General features: G+C 34.8%; 1 long non-coding RNA gene across 8 annotated transcripts in view; it reads right to left on the bottom strand.

The window, feature by feature from the left end:
* LOC108733710 overlaps positions 1-24,177 on the bottom strand; it is a 199,652-nt gene that overhangs the window by 65,493 nt on the left and 109,982 nt on the right. For all 8 annotated transcript variants that reach the window (XR_003232488.1, XR_003232486.1, XR_003232482.1 and 5 more), the window contains one exon: positions 21,552-21,702. This is a non-coding gene — a long non-coding RNA (uncharacterized LOC108733710). The remainder of the gene's footprint in view (positions 1-21,551; positions 21,703-24,177) is intronic.

The following is a 24,177-nucleotide window of genomic DNA, read 5'->3' as shown; positions in this document are numbered from 1 at the left end:
GCAAGAGAATGGACAACGGCTGCTGTTCGTTGTCGCTGCAGCAGCAGTAGTAGTGTAGTAGAGCAGCAGCCAGCAGCAGTGGGCAAAGCGACAACTGGCGCGGCCGTTTATTAGCTTTCTGAGCAAATTAAATGTAGAAACTGTCAGGCCCCGTGCTTCTCCTGTCCAAAACAACGCGTGTGTAACTTACCGACCATGACGTCCTACAACAGTGGAATGTGTCGCAAACAGAACGAGAGACTGACTGTTGGCTGTGCACTTGGGTTGTTCGTACGAAAGGGAAAATCCTTTACTGATATAATATGTTAGTTAAATCCTTCAATACTCTTTATGTAGATATGTATTATGAAAAGAAATAAAAATTCCTAACAACGTTGAGGAATGCGAAACCGCAATGGTATTTTTGAGATTCAGTCCTTGGAATGCGTTTACAGAAAAAGAAGAACACATTTATAAAGGATTTATAAAAAATCACAAGGGTATATTCTACTGATGACTTCATCCAAACAATTGACAAATCAAAAAGATGAATCGCTACATATGTATGAATGTTCGAACAATTAATCAAAAGGGTAGTAAGACTTCATGAGTAAGGACTCAATCGATGGCCCATGTGCTAGGATATATTGAAAGTCAATGCGAACACCTTTGTGTAAAGTTGAAAAGGGTAATTTTTGTATAGTGTTTGACCATCTGGATGACCATAGTACCATCTGGATCTTTTAGTCAAATTTTGCAGGTAGAAGTATATCTGGTCCCCAAGAGGTGCCAAATTTTGGAAAACTTTTGTTGATTTCAGAATATAAAATGAGTGGAATTGAGGAAAGACAATGTAATGGACTTGGAAAATTTTTTCTATGCAATCTACTTAATAGGGGCGGGAATATATATTTCTCCAATGTTTGGATTTGGATTATTTCGGGTTCATCTCGGATATCTCATTTAATCGGAAACGATAGATTTTATGGGAAGTCATCGTAATTTTTGGGCATTACGTCTTAATACTGGCTCACTAGTGATGAGGATTTTATCAACAACGTTTTCAATAATGATACCAACATAACAAAGTTTTCAAAACGATAATTATTAAAAATTGTTATGGCTCTTGTGGTCATCTATAGCCAAAACTGACCTTATAGTGATGTGAATCTACCCTTACAGATATTAATAGAACCGTGGACATCTAGGTGGTCAAAGGCTACATTTCCATGATATGTATGGATATTCTAGCACACCTAGTATATCACCGTGGGCTATAGATTGACCCCACCTTCAATTTGCGCCTAGCCACTATTGCTTATGGCATCTTCCCTTTCAAAAGAAATTCTACGAAATGACAGACCAGAAATATGGGTATCTACAGGGATATGAATTATATATTTAGCTATTTAAACCCTAAGGAACATTATAATCAGAAATTCACTCTTTGTGGCGACGGTCAAGAGGAAGCTTGTGGCTTCTGGATTTTTTTAAGTGATCAATTAAGTTAAGTCTTGCTTTTGTATGCAAGCTTCTTGCTATATTTTCGTATTTTATAATATCATAATCTATTGATATACTTCTAGTAGGTAGTTTTTCAATGAGTACTTACAAATTGGACACATTGAACTGTTTTTAAATCATGTGGTCTTTAATAAAGTCATGTTAACATTAAAAAGGTTGACTTGTAAGGGCTTTAAAATAGGAAAACCAAAAGCACAATTTAGGAAAATATTTTTTTTTATTTTAGATTTTTACTGAAATAGATCAACAAAGTTTTAGTTATATAAAGCTTTGTCACCTATTTGAATAGTGTTACTATTCGGAATTTTCAGCAATGCCAACCAATTCCATATTAAGTTCAAAAACCACCGATCATTATTTCCTAAAAGCTATTACACAATATATTTATTATAATTAAATTTCATAATAGAATATTGACATGCCGCGTAATTATTCTAACCTGCTACATTGTCGCAGTTATAACAGTGCAACCTTGTCAACCCCGTCGCCGCCTCCCTGCCGCACCCGAATACTAATAACGTGCATTACAGCCCTGTTCCGCGCTAATAATGCAGCCCTCTAGTAACAATAAATAGAGTTCGTCTGACGCGGTTGCCGCGTCGCACCCCTCTCTATCTCTCTCGCCCTCTGTGCCGCATCGTACATTTCCATAACTAAACATGAACATATTTTATTAGATCAGCATAATTACTGGAAACGCGAATTATGAACGAATGCACGAGCTCATGCGCTACCATTTCAAAAGGCCCTGAATAATGCACGAACACCAGGCACATAGTAATGCATTCACAATAAATATATTGTGTACTAGGGGTTGTATGCAATAGATTAGGCCTTTCTGGCGCGTATGTAACATCATCCTTCCTTCTACTGTCGATTTAGTTATATACAATATTTATGTATAAAATATGAGTCTTGTATCTGTGAGGTTGTAAAAACTGGGACAATTTCTAATACTACTAATTAATTAATTAATCTTACTAATAATCTTACATTTTAACTAATAAAAAGAAGAAAACACTTAAAAAATACCCAATAAATTAACAGTTGAATGGTTGAGTAAAAAAACCTCTTAGGATAAATTATTTGAAAATGTTGTATATTAGAGTAATTTCTAATATATATACCGAGTGCGAAAGTGCCGAACTTGGTGTTACAATATGTCNATACGAGGGTGGATTGATAAGTTTCCGGCCTAACCAAGAGATGACGCCACTAGGCCTACCTTGAGGTGACATTCTATAGTACCATCCTTGGATAGCTTGTAGCTATAGTTTCAGCCCGATCTCCTTGCTAGTGTAGGTTTGACAGCACGCTGAACAAGACGCCTAACTTGGTGTTACAATATGTCGCTTTCGTTGAAAGCAGGAAGGACGATGCGCATACCGATGTTATGCGAAGACCCACACCTGCGAAGCGGTAATTCGTATACACTTTGAGATTTCCTATGTCAAGGTCCACTCTTTCGCATACTGTATAAGTCATATCATCATGTACTTTATTTATTTGTTTAGCTATTTAAATATGTGTAAAACTGTACTAATACCACAAATTAGTAATAATAATAATATTAATGGTAAGAAAAATTTACCCTTTGGAAATTATTTGAAAAATGAATGAATATGTAGTGATATTGGGCAATGCCGAAAAGAGCCGATCGATAACGCCGTCACTTTGCCGGTGAATCACTCAGGGTCATAAAACATATATTGAACGACACATACATGACTGCGGAACAAAATAATTTCGAGAGTATTCCAAAAAGGCACTAACAACATAGTTCGACGACAATATAAACTGCTGATTGGTAAACAGGTTGTCAATATATGAACAAGTAACATAATAGTGCGAATAAAAAGAGAAATACAGGGTGATATAAACTCAGGATCGGAAGAATAACTATTTACAAATGTACTGTTAGATATATACGTAGAAGTTAAATATCTAGTTAGTGTTATTGTGTAAAATAAATTATGTGTACAAAATAACCGTTTAAATTCGTTACAAAGTAGTACTTTTGTTTTTCTTGAAGATGACGTCTTAGCTGATGCAACATGCCGGATTCTTTATCAAAATGTTTGAGGTATGAGTTGAATTGTTCATATTTCACGTACTTTTATTCTTTTAGTGTCAAAATGTTTAGGGTGTTTTGTCTGCAACGTCCGTTATTAATATCATAAACATTTTGAAAACTAGGACGTTGAGTTGCCAAAATCCGAGACGAATGAAGGTTTATTAAAAGAAACGGTTCCCGTTCTCCGGTCGCTTGGCACGTTTTCAGCTGGGGTTAAAGCCGTGAGTACAAAAGAATGGACGAGGGTAGCAAGAGAATGGACAACGGCTGCTGTTCGTTGTCGCTGCAGCAGCAGTAGTAGTGTAGTAGAGCAGCAGCCAGCAGCAGTGGGCAAAGCGACAACTGGCGCGGCCGTTTATTAGCTTTCTGAGCAAATTAAATGTAGAAACTGTCAGGCCCCGTGCTTCTCCTGTCCAAAACAACGCGTGTGTAACTTACCGACCATGACGTCCTACAACAGTGGAATGTGTCGCAAACAGAACGAGAGACTGACTGTTGGCTGTGCACTTGGGTTGTTCGTACGAAAGGGAAAATCCTTTACTGATATAATATGTTAGTTAAATCCTTCAATACTCTTTATGTAGATATGTATTATGAAAAGAAATAAAAATTCCTAACAACGTTGAGGAATGCGAAACCGCAATGGTATTTTTGAGATTCAGTCCTTGGAATGCGTTTACAGAAAAAGAAGAACACATTTATAAAGGATTTATAAAAAATCACAAGGGTATATTCTACTGATGACTTCATCCAAACAATTGACAAATCAAAAAGATGAATCGCTACATATGTATGAATGTTCGAACAATTAATCAAAAGGGTAGTAAGACTTCATGAGTAAGGACTCAATCGATGGCCCATGTGCTAGGATATATTGAAAGTCAATGCGAACACCTTTGTGTAAAGTTGAAAAGGGTAATTTTTGTATAGTGTTTGACCATCTGGATGACCATAGTACCATCTGGATCTTTTAGTCAAATTTTGCAGGTAGAAGTATATCTGGTCCCCAAGAGGTGCCAAATTTTGGAAAACTTTTGTTGATTTCAGAATATAAAATGAGTGGAATTGAGGAAAGACAATGTAATGGACTTGGAAAATTTTTTCTATGCAATCTACTTAATAGGGGCGGGAATATATATTTCTCCAATGTTTGGATTTGGATTATTTCGGGTTCATCTCGGATATCTCATTTAATCGGAAACGATAGATNAGGATAAATTATTTGAAAATGTTGTATATTAGAGTAATTTCTAATATATATACCGAGTGCGAAAGTGCCGAACTTGGTGTTACAATATGTCGCTTTCGTTGAAAGCAGGAAGGACGATGCGCATACCGATGTTATGCGAAGACCCACACCTGCGAAGCGGTAATTCGTATACACTTTGAGATTTCCTATGTCAAGGTCCACTCTTTCGCATACTGTATAAGTCATATCATCATGTACTTTATTTATTTGTTTAGCTATTTAAATATGTGTAAAACTGTACTAATACCACAAATTAGTAATAATAATAATATTAATAACTATTTAAGGAAACACAATGAATAAAATTCGGTGACATTTTATTCAAATACTTTCAACGAGCATAAAAAAAGTAGTGTTGCAATTTACATACATCCACGACTAATTCGACGTTAATAGAGAAAGAATTTTATATAAAGTATAATTTGGAATTAGTACCAGTTTTAGTCAAATTTAATATAATAATATTGAAACGACGTATTCAGGTATTAATTTATCCAGCAATGGCAACCCTTTGATGATGAAATTTTATCAGAATAACGATTTAATGATAAACATTGAAGTATCTTTTCCATTTCCTCATTTATTCGCGGCAAAGGCTTTATTTTGGAACGTGCGCTTTGCACACCTTTACAATCCCTTTTATCATTCACACAAAATTTCCCCCTAAACATTTATGATCGTTATTCCAAACCAATTTGCATTTTAATCTCCAAAACCAACCGCTCATTAGCACGTAACGCCCCCGACCGCCCTTCGGTTAGACTTGTCAGGTCCCCATTCTGTTTCCGGTACACACTTTAATTTCACTGCAAATGTGGAATAAATCATACAAGATTGCCTCGTGTGTGGTGCGGTCTGACAACCAGCAGTGTGGGTTCCGGCAAAACTGTTTTAGCACACACAACACAGGAACAGAAACGGGAGAGGGATGAGAAGAGCGTTCAAGGAGAGACGATGACACCAACAGGATACAGAGAATTCCACTTACTTGGCCAAAGGATAAATTCGTTGATTTATAAATGCAATAATACTTTTAACACCTATAACCTATAAGGTTGCAATATGTACAATCAAGTAATTAAGAAAGCTGTTGAAAATTCGCATTTTTAAGTTCGTAATACGGATATTTGAAGCCGAAAATTCATATTTATCATAATTGGTTGAAAAATTACTGAGAAATGACCCCTACCAGGTTCAAAAGTAATTTCCACAAAAATTTTAGCTTGATAGCTCAGAGTAGGAAACAGTGGAGGTGCGTCCAACCAGTCTTAGGATTGACGATCTTATGATGATGACAAAAATTTTATTATTATTGTCTCAATAATCCTTTATCATCATCATCATCATCGTCATCATAGGGTCGTCAATCCTAAGACTGATCTTCGCATTTGCCTAAAACTAGAACGTCACACACCTTTAACTATTTGTGAACAGTAATTTAATTTTGGGTTACTTCTACTCCTCTCAGCTCCTGTTTCTGCCTCTAATATGTCTCCAACTAGCTCTTTATGCCTGAGAAGGGATTCTGCCAACCCATCTCGCCTATTTCTCTCTATTCTTCTCCCTAACCTTCTCTATCTACGGTATCCTAGTCATTCGAATGTAATACCACATTTCGAATGCTTCTAACCTTTTCCGGCGAGCACACCGTCCATGTTTCGCACCCGTACAGTGTGTACTCCAGACATACACCTTTCAAAATCTTTTTCGAATTTCTGAATTAACTGTTCGAGGACATAGAAGTGATTTCTTTTTGTTAAAGACAAATCGACCCTGTGCTATCTCTGTTTTGTATGCACCTTTCATCCTGAATTATCTGACTTCCTAAATACCGAAAAACAGCGACTTCTTTATATCACTTACAGACGCAATTACTTTTACAACTTATTCCAAATATATTAAGAATTTTCCCTGAATTAGGAAAAAATGACGAATCATTAATCTGTTACTGCTATCTGATTGCCGGTTGAATATTTAGAAAATGCAGGTTTTAATCCCACAATTTAATTACTCTTTAAACACAATTATGTACAGTTCCTGGAGTTTATAGGCGGATAAAGCACACATACAGATGGTGCATCTGTCTATATACTCATACAAATACGTCTACATATTTAACATGCAGCTGTGTGTATAACTGCATAGAGGGCATTTTCGCGTATGCATAACGGAAAGGCTTTTATACAGCCTCTTCTAAAAAATGAGACGAGGACTGGCTTTTTGAAAAATTTAGATGCAAAAAAAAAGAAAACAAAAAAAAATTCATCATAAAATGAGCAAAACTGAACGAGAGAAAGAGAGAGAGACAAAGACAAAATGGCTCTCGCTTTTAGTACGGGCTTCGTTGAATAAAGGAACCACATACAAATTACCTGTCGAGAAAAAGTTATAAAATGAAGGTAGGCTTTTATTTCTACGTTTAAATTTCGACCAATTGTTACGGAGAAGGAAACAAAGAAACACAAGGGGAAATGTGACGATACAATTACCTCGACAGGCACAAAATTTATAATGTAATCGTTTAGTTACTTTTTTGCAAAAAAGGTTTTTTAATGTACACAAACTTTTTATTTCATTAAGAAAATTCGTAAATCCAAAGTTTTGTCTGCAAATTGCGATTTCGTTGCGATTTTCGACTCTTCTAATACATTCGATGAATTTGGTAAAATGACACCATAAAATCTTTATAGAAGACTGATTGCGATCAAATCAACCCTAGACAAAAATTTTCAGTCTCAGATTTTTTCAGTCTTGTAGCGTCTCTGAGAGCGTCTCTAATGGTCTTTCACAGTGTCTCAGTTATTGCCTAGGTGTTTTTCTGGATCTTTCACAGTCTCTGTATGAAAGACTCGAACGATAAAATTGTTATTTCAGAGATTCGAGTTTCTCGTTCAGAGACTGGATACGAAATGAGGATCTCTCTATGAGCAACTCGAGTCTCTCGTTCAGAGACGCTAAACAGTTTTTTGACAGTCTCTCGACAGTCTCTCTCAGCGACACCAGAGATACTCGATGAGAGACGGATACTCGAGTCTCTCTTTCAGAGATTCGGAGAAACTGAACGTGTTTACCTATCTCGGGAACTTTGGACTAATGGGAGTGTGACAGTTTTTATGCTCTCTTTATGACTTTCTAATCAAAAGTACTCATGGGTACGAGGTAAAAGAAAAAGGTTTCTGAGCTATGAATTGTCTATATCGATAGACAGTGTTGAACTAAGGGGGTGAGGGGAAGAGTGGAAACCCTCCGGGGCTTCTGGTTCGGGGAGCCTCTGCATTTCGAAAGGTCCTTTTTAATGAAATCTCAAATAAAGCTAAAATATGTTCAGTAAGTACTGTATAAAAGGCAATTTAAGCTTTGGAGTTATTTTTGTTTATCAGTCAGTGCATCTATATATTATTAATTTTTCATAAAATGATAAGAATACGAGGGTGGATTGATAAGTTTCCGGCCTAACCAAGAGATGACGCCACTAGGCCTACCTTGAGGTGACATTCTATAGTACCATCCTTGGATAGCTTGTAGCTATAGTTTCAGCCCGATCTCCTTGCTAGTGTAGGTTTGACAGCACGCTGAACAAGACGCCTCTGTGGTTTTCGTAAAAATGGAAAAGCAGGAAAATCGTGCTGTCATCAAATACTTTTATTTGAAGGGGTTAACGCCGAAGGAAATTAAAAAAGAGATGGACTCAACACTGGGGACATCCTCCCCGTCATATTCAACCGTTAAGCAGTGGGTTTCCGAGTTTAAAAAGGGTCGTGTGAGCACCTCTGATGGGCCTCGCTCAGGACGCCCCGTTGAGGTCACAACTCCAGATATGATCGAAAAAATTCATCAAATAGTGCTGGGAGACCGCAGATTGAAAGTGCGTGAGATAGCTGAGACCTGTAAGATGTCATATGAACGTGTGCAACATATTTTGCACCAACATTTGCATATGGAAAAGCTCTGTGCAAGATGGGTGCCGCGTTTGCTAACAGTCGACCAAAAATTGATTCGAAAAAACATTTCTACCGCAAATTTGTCATTGTATAAGCGTAATCCAAGCGAATTTTTGCGTCGATTCGTAACCGTTGACGAAACGTGGGTCCACCACTACACTCCTGAAACCAAAGAACAGTCTAAACAGTGGATTGGACCAGGGGAACCAACTCCAAAGAAGGCAAAAACAATTTTTTCGGCGAACAAGGTTATGGCTACTGTTTTTTGGGATGCAAGAGGTATTATATACATTGATTACCTTGCAAAGGGTAATACTATCACTGGTCAATACTACGCAGACTTATTGCAACGTTTGAGCCACGAGGTGAAAATTAAACGACCTCATCTGGCGAAGAAAAAAATCTTGTTTCATCACGATAACGCACCAGCGCACACGTCAATCGTTGCGACGGCTAAAATCAACGATCTAAAGTTTGAATTGATGCCGCACCCTCCTTACTCTCCAGACCTAGCCCCGAGTGACTATTTTCTGTTCCCTAATCTCAAAAAATGGCTTGGCGGTAAGAGATTTGCGGACAATGAAGAAGTAATCGAAGCTGTAAATGGTTATTTTGAGGAGCTTGACGAATCAGTCTATAGAGATGGCATTAATAGACTGGAACACCGCTATGAGAAATGTATCAGCCTTGGAGGAGATTATGTTGAGAAATAAAAAAAAAAAATTTTTAAAAACCTTGTTTTTCTTGGTCAGGCCGGAAACTTATCAATCCACCCTCGTACATTAATTTCTAAGCAGATAGTGACCCCATTTCGTTTTACCTCACTGAGTTTTAGGCTTACATCGCCAAAGGGTTTTCCAGATAAACTCTGAGCCATCTAAACTGACGGCTGAAGTAACACAACTTCCAGAAGATTTATAAGCTTATTTTGTTAAACGGCTAACATCCGCAGAGTAGCGGAATTCGTATGAATACACCCTTTTAAGTTTTCAAACCATTTTGACCTTTGTAGGCACAGGTACATAACAGAATATAAAAACGTGTTTCGTTTGAATGGTGCCACAAAGTTGTAATTGCACTTAGGCATGAGCAAAGGCGGTCTATTATTGGCAGTTTTATTGCATAAATCGCCACTTTAGTTGACTCATAGTTTACATAGAAATATTCTTTAGGGAATTATTGGGTGTAAAAAGAAACACACACAATGGTGATACCTACCGCGATTTTGATAACAACTCCAAGGTAATTTTAAAAATGCACTTGATCTTGACATATGATCATGATCACACACCATTGTGTGCTCTTCTTCAGACCCAATAACTTCTGCATTGAACATTTCTGCATATCTAGAGCAGCTGAAAACATAATCCAAATAATATCCTACCAGTTATACATTGGATGGACTGAAAATCTGTAGCTGCGGAAATAATTTTGCCCTGAAAAAACTCTCGTCTTTGTGCTGCTTTAATAATTTTATTACTGTGAGCCTGCGCTTCACGTTTAATACAGAAAAAATAGCAATTTAATATTTATTTTCCCACTGTGTTGGGTAATATGTTTGTAATTAATGCGGGTTATCCTTGGCGGCAATATTTCCCTGATTCGAATCATCAATTAACGTCCAAGATACAAGTTTTGGAAGAAAAATATTCAGGTTATGTCAAATGTCTCGTGAAAGTTTATACGAAAAACGTAAAAACTAGTCGGTAATTAAGTAGATAATTAATTTAGTTAATTGGCCGCCAGACGCAGTTATTTTTCAAGTGACAAATAAATTAGATGCTCACTGAGACTTCCTCTCACAGCGGAATATTTTTATGTCTTTCGAATTAATGGCGGGCTCGGAATAGAGAATCGAATAGCGTCCACAAATACTGATTTTTATTTATAGTATGACCATTTACATTTCGAAACGTTGCAGTTACACGATTTCGCTATTACGTTCTATCACCGTAAAAATTTATGTTGCGTCTATCTTGACATTATCTTTACAAAAAATCTGTAAATTGTGAACAAGTACGAAGCAATTGGCAGTCAATCTACCGGTGGAAGCTTTGCAAGTTAGCAGTAGAAAGTTGCATCGTTTTTTAGGGTTCCGTGTCCAAAAAGGATAAAATGAATCTTTTTATGATTACTTTATTGTCCGACCGATTGTCTGTCTATCTGTCATAACCCTTTTTGTCAGGAACACGTGGAGGCATCAAGTTGAAATTAATACTATATACTTAGGTCTGCAATCCCTTGAAGCAGTGAAAAAATCAAACGTGTAAGTCAACGGGATCAAAAGATACGTCCGCATTTATGTAACATATTTTGACACTTGCAAGGGAATCGGCAGCTAAACTCTGAGCCAGGTAAATTGGCATCATTCTTTAGGGGAGATAAGGTCAAATAACACAATGAAACAAATGAAACAAATGAAATCAAACGGGACTAACAACTTAACAATATATTTACAAAACTGGAACAATGAAATTAGAAGTGAAAAGAACTGAGAATAAAACTAGAAGACTTAGCAGATGAATTGAATTGAGCTGTAGAATACCGAATTAGGAAGTGTTAATGTTTTGGAAATGAAAATGTTAGGAAAACTATTAGGGCGGAGTTAGAAGCATTTAGATGAAAGTAGGGAACCAATTAGAAGAGAATAAAATCTGGAAATGTGAATATACAAAATACTAAGAAATAGACAGATAGAATGTTAACCCTAAACCGCTGAAGAAACCTATCATTAAAAAGCAATTAAGAAGGGACAATAGTTATTGACATCATGCAGTTAGTACGTGAAGTTGAAATGTTAAAAGGGATTATAGAAAAGTCCAAGTAATAAAGTTATTTGCAGAGAACACAATAGATAGGTACATACACAAAAGATTTGAAATAGAAATATTAAGACAGATATTTACATAATGAGAATAACAGAACAATACAACACAATTTTAACAGAAAGTTTGAAAGATATTTACAAACAAGAATAATAAAAATAGAAATATATATAGAAATATTTAAACATGATATAGCGGCCAGGTATGCGCGGCCACAATTCAAACGAAACTCATATGTTATGCACCTGTGTCTAGAAAGCTCAAAATAGTTTGAAAACTTTTAGAAGGGTGTATTCAAATGAATTCCACTACTACGTTTTTGTTGAACTTGAGATGCAAAGATAAACTCAATTAGATTTATTGTCCCTTAACACTGTTACTAAATAAAATTCCGGCCGTGCTCCTTATTTCTGCGGATGCTAGACATTCGACAAAATAAAATTACAAATCTTCTAGAAATTGTATTACTTCAGCCGCCACTTTAAATGACTCAGAGTTTATGTATTTTCCGTTGATTTAGAATGGTGAAATTTGACAAGAAGCAATGTTTGATAGTAAATCCGAACCTACAAAAATTTTGGCTGATTATTTCTAAAAGACAAAAGAAAAATAATTTAAAGATTATTAATGTCATATTGTCGACCAACATGGATTTACTATCACATGCCACCGTAATAAACATTAAATAATAATTACAATAATTTTTTTGACGACAAACTTTTCCGATTGTCTTAAGATTAATACCACCAAGGAGTCATATAGTCACAAGAAAAGGGATTTTTGGAATCATTATTGTTTAAAAACGATTTCCCCATTTTTGCCTTGTGTGAAACTTGATAAACTGTATGATCCTAAAGTTATTTACCTAATCGGTAGAGAATAACTAATTTGAATTATTGCAAGCTTTTAAATAACAGAAATTGTTTCAAATATAGAAGTATACAAGAAAGTGACTTATTTGTCCAAACTATAAACTTACAAATGTGCTTAATTCAAGGAAATAAATTTATAAAATTAATTTATGTCTGCAGAGTAATTCATTGAGACAAGTGGATTAAGATTGTTTTCTGTGTGTTTTCAGAGAGACGGATTATTTGTGCTTGTCAATTGATAAAGTTGTTGGCTAGGATTTGAAGGAAGAGAGATAGATAGAGGGAGATATTCTAAGCAGATGTCTAAATTTAGTAATACATCAGCAGAACTACAATCTCATTATACTTGCAAAGTGGGTTCGGCAAAAGGCTAGCGAAGCATTTGTCTTTCTCCATCTCCCTCTGGTGTGATGTATTGGTCAAGTAGCTACACGGTTTCGGCCACGATACTATTTTTATGCGGCTCTTAAAAAGTTGAACTCATCTCTGGATCTCCTTTTTTTTCCTTGATAATATGGGGGAAGCAACAATATAACTGCCACATCGGAAAATAAATGAAACGATACAAAACTCGGAAATTGAGAATTTTCCTGGCCGAGCGGAATGATGACCTAAAGGGCGGCCGCTTTCCAGCACACCACCCTCTCCCTCGGGCGTCCCGGTTTCTCCCGAAAGACCATAAACTCACCCTTACTCTTTATGCGCCCGTAAATCACAAAATCTTCTTGATATATCTCCACCTTGCCCATAAAAAGAAAGTGTCACTTTTAAAAGCTTCTAAAAATAAATATCACGCGAACTCAAGTCGAGGAATATTCCGCAGCCGACCAAGCAAACTGCAAAGTGGAAACTCTTAAAGTTACAATGTCGTACTTTTGGAAAACATGTTTGCGGTGTGACTTTTTGCCAAGTTGCAATTGCACTTACGTTGCTCGATAGTCCGTGAAAAATTTTAGAAAAATATTCTACTCATAGCTTTTATTTCGCGATACGAAGTATGTATGTATACTTGTATACATGTATAAAGCTGACGCAATAAAGCTCCCCGGCATACAAACTTTGTAATACTGGTAATAGAAGTTTCCCACGACATATTTCCTTTAGGGATATAAACAAAAACAGAAGATTTACAATTTAAATTTGAAGTTGCATAGATGAAATATTTAATTACGATTAAAATTCTTTATCAAGTGAGAACAATATTAATAGTTATACATATTTGGCAGGCCAAGGAAACATTTGCAAATTTACAAGAAAAATTAAGCACAGTATAACAAGGAAAAATAATATTTGGCAATTTCAAAGAAAGATGTAGAAAAATGATATTCATATTTGAGACATTGTATTAGTAGGAAGCATATTACTATATGGATCGGAAGTCTAAGGGAGGGACGAAGAAAGAAAAGAAATTAAAAAGAAAGCGAAGTACCTTCTTCCAGACAAACCAAAAGATGCGAAAATAGCACTAAAGTATGAATAAAAAGGGTTAAATTCAGATGATAATATAATATTAAAATAATATATAACAGTTACGGATAATATATAGAACATTCAAAGAATAGAATACAAAATTCAATGGAATGATGGAAAAAGGAAAGAAAATTTTTTTTATGGAAAGAAAAAGAGCTGATGGAATATTTAATTAAACACATTGATAAGCAAACAGGAAGTCAAAAAATGAAAAATCTAAGATGCGCACAAGAATACAAGTAAATATGGAAAGATGAGGAAATATTAAAAATACGAGGTGAAAAAATCATACGAATACCTTCACCCACATATTCATATAAAAATAGAAAAAAAGGTAATGTGTGCTATGAATTTATAAGGTTATAGACACTAGGTTCTAATTTTTATCTAGTTTCCTAATAAATTTATTCGGTATGAAAATTTGTAACTTTTATAGTAATGTAAAGGGATGTTTTTTTGGCAATTAAGCGAAATTAAAAATTTCAAGAACTTTCTTCCGTGTCTTGATCCTGCAAAATGAAAGGACCTATAGAAATAGACAAGCTGTTCACTTTTGAGTGTAATTAAACGTATTCGTCAAAGTTGGTGATGTAGTTTTCGATAGGTTTGAAAAATTACAACGCTGGCACGGCATCAAAACAACAAGAAAAAAAAACAAAATGGCAGAAGATACGACAACACGAAATATTCGAGTGGTTCACATTTCGCGACTCCGGCTGCGCTCTACCACTTGAAAAATAAATTGCTACGGTCGACGACGCACCGCCGCAATATCCATTTCATTATTTGCTCGGCAAATTTTTATTCCTTCGACAGTGTAACAGCCAGGCGAACGAACGGTATACGTCGAGGATGAGATGAGCGCATTTTCCATTTACAATTTCAATACAATCCATTAGACGGATATCAAGATGTTAAAATATTACCCGAATCGAAAAATATGCGACGCCATCGCTGAAGAAATGAACCAGGATAAATACAACTTAAAATATTAGATACTCAAGATCAAGAAGACTAGATATAACGGTAGAAACTGTATGGTGCTAGCCGTAAGACAGTCACTAAGTTGTGCTGAATGGTCCGCAGCGCAGTAGGGTAGTGCGCATCTGAAAAACAACTGATAATACCGAATTTGATGCGCAGTAGTTCAGCACGCAGCGGACCGTTGCGTTTCTTAACCTTTACTAGTCATGATGCTTTTTAGACCCATTTGCTTTGAGTTAAGCATAGAAAGAGAGAAAACGACCATGTAGTCAATACCCACCCTAGACAAAAATTTTCAGTCTCTCAAAGTCTTACAGAGTCTTTCAGCGTCTCTGAGAGCGTCTCTCACAGTCTCTCAGTTATTGCCTAGGTATTTTTATGGATATCTCACAGTCTCTCTATGAGAGACTCGAACGATAAAATTGTTAATTCAGAGATTCGAGTCTCTCTTTCAGAGACTGGATACGAAATGAGGATCTCTCTATGAGCGACTCGAGTCTCTCGTTCATAGACGCTAAACAGTTTTTTTGACAGTCTCTCTCAGAGACACCAGAGAGACTCGATGAGAGACGGAGACTCGAGTCTCGCTTTCAGAGACTCTGAGAGACTGAACATTTTTATCTCGGGTATCTTTTTCCCTTTTTCTTTACCTCATTCTTCTGTTCCTGCAAGACTGACGTAGACTAATCAAAATCTAGAAAAAAGAAAACGACTGGCTGCATAATCGCCTTGTCTTTCTTACACGTTTCTGCCTGTAGTCACCTTATAGCTAGATAGAAAATGCGCAGTCCATTCTCTATGTCTATGGGCCTAAGTTATTGCTTCCATCTGTAGTCTTATTAATATAATTATTAACAAATAGAAGAAATATGCATTGAAGACTAAATTACAATTTTTAAGATTATGTGCTTACTTCTCAAAAGGAAAATCCCGGATTTAAATAGGATTACTGCCTTAAGACCTTGCCATCAACTATTTGCCTGTTGTTATTGGTTCTTCTACTTCATACACTCAGTATTTAGTACCTCATATATTCACATATTTAAATTATTATCTTCTATCCCTGTCAAAATAAAATTCTTTATGCTTTTGACTCATTTTGTTTTAATTATAAAAGAATACTACGGTGTTCTAGTTGATTGTATTTTATTGAGGTTGTTTAACTTCATTAACTACTGTTGTTCTTTTAGTATACAAAGTTACCAATAAGTCGTAGGACGAAGAAAGAGCACTACAAATTTTAGAGGTGCAACATAGTTACACATTCTTTAATAAAATATCATACCTAATTCAAGAGATACAGAGTGTTATGAATAAATATTTTTTTTAATAGTTTGAAAAATATCTTGACAATTTACAGCAAAATACTAAAAAAAATGCTTTTCGTCAAACAAATGTTACACTTTTTTGACTTTTCTAAATCCACTTAGTCAATTATTTTATGAATTATTCTCAAAAATTAATTTAGAGCCAATCTACATATAAAGCAAATATCTGACAGGAAACAGAAGATTATTTTCAACACCCTGTAAACAGGAAGAAGAAAAAATTTTGCATCAAATATAAATATGAATGATCAATACTGAAAATGGAAAAAATCGGTTGTCTGTAAAGTCGGTTTACTGACGATAGTTGAACGTGACAACGTTATAAGAAAATACTGATGGAATGGTTTCATTTTTCAAAAGAAAATTTTAATTTTATTTGTTTGATAGATATTTTGTATGGATATAGAGAAGGAGGTAAATGGAAATGTATTATTGTATAGCAGCTGTCCACGCGGACGCATCGCTCACTCAAGTAGGAGAGAGACAGATGTCGAACGCTGCCGAACGCGGAGGCCGATTGTGCCTCTTTGTCGCTCGTTCCGCGCTCTCGCTTGCACTTCAAGCCTTAAATGGAACGCCTCAGAGCGAGGTAACGACGCATGAGTCATGTTTTTTCGTGCGTGCAGTCGGCTCCATCGAATTATAAGACGTTGTCACGTCAAAAAAGATATTCAGACGTACTAATAAATTATGTCTAAATTCGTGTAATATCTGTCTGTTGCACTTTTTCTTCCAATAGGAAAGTACAAAAATTGCGGTTGCCGTCTAGACTTTATTACAGTTTATTCCGGCCGCCACGCCGCGACGCTCATGTTAGCGTCCATGCCCTTGCGACCGGTTATGTTTATGTTTATTACTATTCTTATTACCGACGAGGACAATACAAACACCGAGGGAAGAAAGGAAGTCTCTTTGTCGGAAGTTTATTAATTTTGTTCCCGTTATCGTCTTTGTTTTCATCCCTTTAAAGTTATTATGCACCGCCCGTGGTAAATTTCGTCTTTGAAAGACCTCGTTTATTTGTAGTTGATAAAGCTAAGGAAGTGAAGCGATTTTCCTGGGGGTTTTTAAACCGTCGCATCGCATCGCGTCGACTAATAACCGTTTCTTGAACATAATAACAACGTTTTTAAAATAAATACAGTGTAGACTCTCTACCACACAACTTCATTATCAAAAACTTCTTATTGATGAAATAAACAATACTTGTCTTCTGATTTAGTATAACATTATTGAGTGATTGTGTTAACGTCATCGAGATTAGGTGATATGCATAAAGTTGGTGTTTGGATTCTTGCCAGCCCTGAGGAAATTTCCCCATATCTAGGGAATTTAGAGCTAACTTATTTGATTTTTTATAAAATTTAAAGAATAAAAAATCAAAGAAGTTGAAAGATTTAACTATTTAACTAAGTAAAATAAAATGTTGTGAATAACTAAAAAGTCTATTTTTTTCCAAATTAATTTTCTTGAACCTTTCTAATTTGCGAGTAATTAACTAAAGAAACTGTCCTTTTTATTGCGCCAAATAAATTCTTTTTTGTTTAAAGCATAAGAATTTTCGGGAAAATATAGGGAAATTTTGGCAAAAAACTGGAGAATAAAAATTCTGGCAACACTGAAATACCTATAGTCTTACACATTTAAAGATTTACAATAATCATTAAAACACTTGATATTAGTTCGAAAATAGTTGTTCATTCAAAAAGATTGTAACTCTGAAACAATATCAAGCACTAACCTGTATGTATACCACCCACAGTCTGCACGAATTAATTCAAAAAATAGTGGCAACAACACCACACATTGAGCTTACTCGTAATGTAGAAAATACAATACAAGTTACGTTCGAAAATTCTAGGTAACAAGTTTAGTTCAGTAAGGGGGTAAAGTCATAACCAACTTTGGATTCTGTAAACGTAACCGAGACATTTGCTAGTTGTAACACGGTACAGTAACAAAGACTATGAGCAACACATCGTGGAATACTTGGTCCAGACAAAATCTCAATATACCAATTGATTAACAATCTACATTAATGAATTAATTTTTCCCACTACAGATAATCTACAAATAACCTACAGATAACTTCAGGTTACCTGTATGCGGTAAGGTTAATTCAATAATACATTGAATTTTACTTTGCAAATGTTCAAAGTGTCTCATGACTAAATTTCTGTTACAATGAAATGTCAACTACAGAAAATTTCGTTACTTTTTTACATTTCAGATTTAACAAAAACTCTAGAACGAAAGAAATGTCTCGGTTCTTTGAGCTTGAATGAGTATGAAAGGAAATTGTACTTTTTATTATAATTATAGGTAACCTTAATTACTCGCGAAACATTATACGTATGATAAGCACATGTCGAGGCCAGACTAATTTTCAGCACGATTACAATTTACATAGGAAATGACGTCTTTTCTTAAATCAGCCCTTAGGCCGAGTTGTATAATTGTGTTACTCGAATAAACTACGAGTGTCTCGCCAGCGTTTCTTGGTTATATACATTACAAGAATGTAGCAATTCATTTACCTAAACATATATAAAATAATGGAGATGACGATGATGATGATGAAATTACAAGATGACAGGGTAGGTACACATGCCTATTCTAGGAAGATAATTATTTTGAGACAACTATTTTCTCTATATGCCTGCTTCCATTTTAATTATAATTTGAGTAGGAAAATAATGTTGACTATTTTTCTGAACTTTTTAGTAATAGACGTTGAAATTACTACAAATGGAGATCAATGAGATTGATTTTATTGGAGAATTGGTATATGCTATCTAAATTTTAATAAGTAAATTAAATAGATGTTTGATTAAGTATATTAAAGAGCATAAATAACAAATTTCAAGTATAAACCACAAATAAAATGTTCCCCATACAAACATAACCCTTAAGGGTTGATTTTTAAAAATTGCGAAAATACGCATTTGTTCAATTGTTTCAATGGGAATTAGAACCAGGTTTCAAGTAAGTCCGACCAGAAATTAAAATTACAATTACAAACGTAATAACCTCCTTTCATCCCTTAAGGGTAATTTTAATTCATTTTCTGGCTAATCATTAAAACAATACGTTTACCTTTATTGTAATTTATAAATTAGCAAAATCAGTCTACTGTTTACCGTAAAGTTCATGGTCAAGATCGGACGAGACTTGAAGATATCAACTACCATTGAAAACGAAACATGGACAAAAGGCATTTTGAAATTACATCTCTTATTTTAATGAATTGCCAATTTCACAAATGTAGATGATAGCAATGCTAGCCTGAAAACCTTAAAACTTAAGATTTTAATGCCTACAGATTTAATCATTTAAGTTCAGCTCTTCTTCGAGCCAAGAACTGACCCGGCTGTAATTTCCATAATCAATATAGTGGTGACTAAATAAACAGAATAATAAAAACATAATGTAGGAGTAAATAGTGTGTTCCTAATGACCAACTTCTTGTAAATTTGGATATTTCTCTCCAGCGTGAGTGACATCCTCTTCTAGCCGAATGCTGTTCTTGTTTATTTATTATCTGTACCGCAAGTGAAACAGTCAAACACCACTTCTCGATGGTTCAGCTGTACAATTTTTGCTATTTTATAGTAATTGGATTCCTTTGGACCCACTAGGAACTGTATATTGTACATTATGTATGTACATGCAATATGAAGTGCAGCTGTATTTTCGAACGCAAGTTCGCACGTTATGTTTTGGTTAAAAGATCGTGGACCCCTTGTTTCAATAAGCTTTTTTAATTACGCGTGAGGAAAGTAAACAGCGCAATGCAAGGTCTTTCTGCTCCGCAAAATTAAATGTAAATATTAAAGCTTAATATCGCTCTATGCAGCTACCTACTAAAATGTATAAATGTACTCGTTCTCCTCAACTTTTATTTAAATTACTGACGAACTTTGGACTGCTCGTCGAAATTATTATTCAATTTACTTTGGTACGATGTACCTACTTAATTTATGTATTTTATGAACAGATTTAAGAAGAATTTTTCACTAAATCTTTGTATTCTTCAGTATTATAATGCCACAGAAACAACCGAAAGTTTTGTTTGTCATGTGCGTGCGTTAATGTCCCAGTTACCGTATGATTTGCCCCTAGAAGCACAGATCGATGTTGTATTCGGACTGATTTCGCGTAGAGTTCGAAAAAGACTTATACGAAGTGACATAATTACCTTTAAAGACTTGTTAACGCGAGCGCGTGAAGTTGAACGATCATTGCAAGAGACGGGAGTCGAATCAAAGCATAATTCGGACAGAAAAGATTTGGTCAAAAAATCCGAAGCCACTCAAAGGTCTAAGGCCAGGTGCGCGTATTGTAAAAACTTTGGTCATGTTCGTGATGATTGTCAAAANATTTTAGCTCAGAATAGGAAAGAGTGGAGGTACGTGTCCAACCAGTTTTAGGACTGACGGCCTTATAATGATGATGATGAATTATTACAATTAAATTTGTAATATCAAATTAAATACTTAGTAAATTTATTTCTGCTGGGATTTTATTTTTACAAATTCGACTCCAAATTGTTCGTTTGATTACTAAGCAACGACCTAGTGGGACAAATTGTAAATATCGCTTTAATATTCAGGTAAATTTTCGTTTTTCATTTTCTCCATAATTGCTAATACACAGAATTTCAAAAGACATTTTGGAAGACAAGTTGGTGAAGACTCTCGCGGCCAGTGGATGACCTAATGCTGTTCTGATTCAGGTCGAAAGGTCGTCATGTGTTGAAGTTGTTTCCTAACGTTTCGCTAACACGAGTGGCAAGCGTCTTCTTAAGAGGTTCTTTCAACTCCGACGCTGGATGCAGATTCAGTTGAAGATGAAAGGACTCCTGAAGAAGCTCGCTAATTGTACTAGCGAAACGTTAGGAAGCAACTGCAACACGTAACTCACGACGGTCTTTAGATCGCAATCAGAACAACATCAGTTCACATCTTGGAAGACCGTTTCCCATCCTAGCATATTTTAAAAATTGCTTTTTAATTTCACATAAACTTTTTGCCAAGTTTGTGACATTCAATGAATGAGGAAGATATCAAAATGAACTAAAATTTACCAAAGCCTTCATGAATAACTACGGGAGAAGTACAGTTGTTAAGTGAAGAAGCGATAAATCTTGACGACATTCGAAATGTTTCAAAATTATTGCAATACGACGAAACGTGAAATTATTTACATCAGTTTGTGAACCTTCTAATTAAAATAAGTAATTGCAGTTTTCGTGCGCCCCGTTTATTAAATGAATAGACAGTAAAATGTTATTAAAAAAACTCACCGGTTCTGGCACTCGGCTTGGGTTGCGATATTCATTTCATTCATTCCACCCTGATAAACTTTTCCACGGTGACGATTGAGTTCAATCATTTCCTTGCTGACTGATGTACTACGTGGTTAGTTACTTTTTCATTTTGGTAATCTTCAGACGTCTGTAACAAAAAGTAATTTCAAAACCAACGGACAAACCAATTTAGCATTTTTAGTGCAAGTAATTAATAATTGAAATAAACAGTGGCGGCTCCTGGGTTATATAGATAGGTCAAATTAAAAAAAAACATGTAAAAAACAAGAAAGTCTAATCTCGGGATCAATTTTCTACCTTATTTCTTGAGCCTACTTATAGAAACTTTAGATCGTTTTAATGACCAATTACTCTTTGTTATTAAAGTTGGAAATATTTTACTGATCAATAAAACAAAAACCTTTTATCGAACGAACAAATGCAACATTAAAAGCAAGTGATAATTTAATACGACTAATTTATTTATTTTCCCTAAAGATGAGGGTATAATATACAAAAATTACTCACTCGCTACTCAGTGGTAACTCACCAGAAAAATTGTAGAGCTCGCTCTTCACAATTGAAAGTTCAAAAAGGATTTTATACAACGTGATTTTTTTTGTTTCATCGGTAATCAACACATACACTTTTACTTACGATATGTACAAGGTTCTTACAAAAATTATCGCGAATTTTGTATTTCCGTGAGTTACATTACGTTACGGGTCGCCGCGAAATTCGTACCAAAACTGCATCATATTGCTAAGGAGTTGTTGGACCTATATTTGCTCCAGAAGGTTATAACTGGTGACACCTTGAGTAGTCATATCTAAATTTACTTGATAGAAACTTAGTTTATTAATGGGCTCAAACTTAAATAACCGTGATACCAAGAGCATGGTACGACCTTAAATTCTTTAAAATAAAAAAAACGTAATTAACAATAAATCATTCTTAATATTAGTCTTACAATTGTAAGTAAAAAACTTATAAATCCTCATATCAGTGAAAGTAAATGTTTTCGTAAAAAGTTCGTTCGAATGACCTACATAAATAGTTTTTAAGTGTTACTTATTACAGGAGTAAATATACTACTGCAATATTATAATATTGGTTTTCAGTAATTTTATCTCTCAGTAGATTATATACACGTCCATGTACATGTATATATGTATATGTATATGTATGAGTGTTTATGTTAAAAATTGATGATTCATTGAAAAAAAAAACCATAAAGGAAAACGACAAGCTCTTCTCACTCGATGAGTATTTACTGCAAACATATCACGTCGAGATCGAATTAAATTTTATTTATTGCATTTCACTAATTGAGCGTAATTAAAGTCAACTTCGTAAAAAGCAGGTTGGTTAACCAGTCGCTCGCTTAAATGAACTTATTTTCATCAACTAATGCAGTTTTATGTGACTCAATTACTCGCAAATGCATTGACAATTATTTAATACATGGCCAATAAACTTCTGTTCCTTTCCTCGTTTGTGTAAGTACCTACAGGAATAATATATTTTTTACATCGTCGATTTTGCTCCCTAGTGTGCCTCAGCTTTGCATAGTGAACCACTTTGAGTAGGTACATAACTTTCAAGAGTAATTACAATAAAACTTGCTTTTTTTTTAACGATAATATTCTTAAATACGTTTTTAATAACTGCGCTTAAATTCGAATACCTTATTTGACCCCTAAAAAATTGAGTTTTTAAAAAAAATTGTGAAACAATGACCTGCCGCTTTTAGACTTTGTGGTCCTTTACTATAAAACATTCTCCCCTTCGTCCTGCTGAAATGATGCTAAATTGAAATTATTGATTGATTAAACAATTAGTTACGCGTTTTAGGATTTTGATTCTGTGTTGAATGAGATTTGTAAAATTGAAATAAGATATTCTTGAGAGGAAAAATTTGCTATCTACAAATGTGCAAAACAATAGACATTTCTTCTGATAACACTAAGGGTTGAATGTTCCTTCTACATCAACAAAATTTCATGTGTCAACTGTTCAGCATTGTTTTTTAGTTTCCGGGAAATTCGAAGATGGGTTCAGGATAGGAAAGAGTGGAGGTGCGTGTCCACCCGTCTTAGGACTGACGACCTTATGATGATTATTGTTTTACAAATATGTATTGTACACATATATCTTTTTCATCCCAAGAATATCGTCTTATCCTCCTTAATACACACTCAAAACCATAAAATACGTAACTTATTGTTTATATGAATTATTTTAGCTGTTAAACAAACAAAAGTCTTTCCAATTGCATGGTCGCATTGAATTGAGCATCTACTTTATTTTTTATCGCTTTCTTAGTTATCATTTCTGTACATATGACTAGTATATATTTTCGAAATTAATAAAAGAAAATATTCCGATATCTCAAATATACAATGAGCTATCAAAAACTATATATTTCATGCACAGGTTTATAAGAAATCTAGTAGTATATTTGAAATCAGCGCAAAAAAAAGCAAAAAAGTGAAATCCGTAAAGAAGAACTGAATATGGGTATGAAAACAAGCATTAGCTAAAAACTTTTAGTTTTATTCAGATTTTTATTTATCGATTTCACCCTTAAATTAAATAAAAGGACTTTTTATATAATAAAATA

Source organism: Agrilus planipennis, unplaced genomic scaffold (assembly GCF_000699045.2).
Source record: "Agrilus planipennis isolate EAB-ADULT unplaced genomic scaffold, Apla_2.0 scaffold1, whole genome shotgun sequence".
Lineage (NCBI taxonomy): Eukaryota > Metazoa > Arthropoda > Insecta > Coleoptera > Buprestidae > Agrilus > Agrilus planipennis.
Note: the sequence above shows the minus strand (reverse complement) of the source record. Positions and strands in the feature narration are given on the sequence as shown.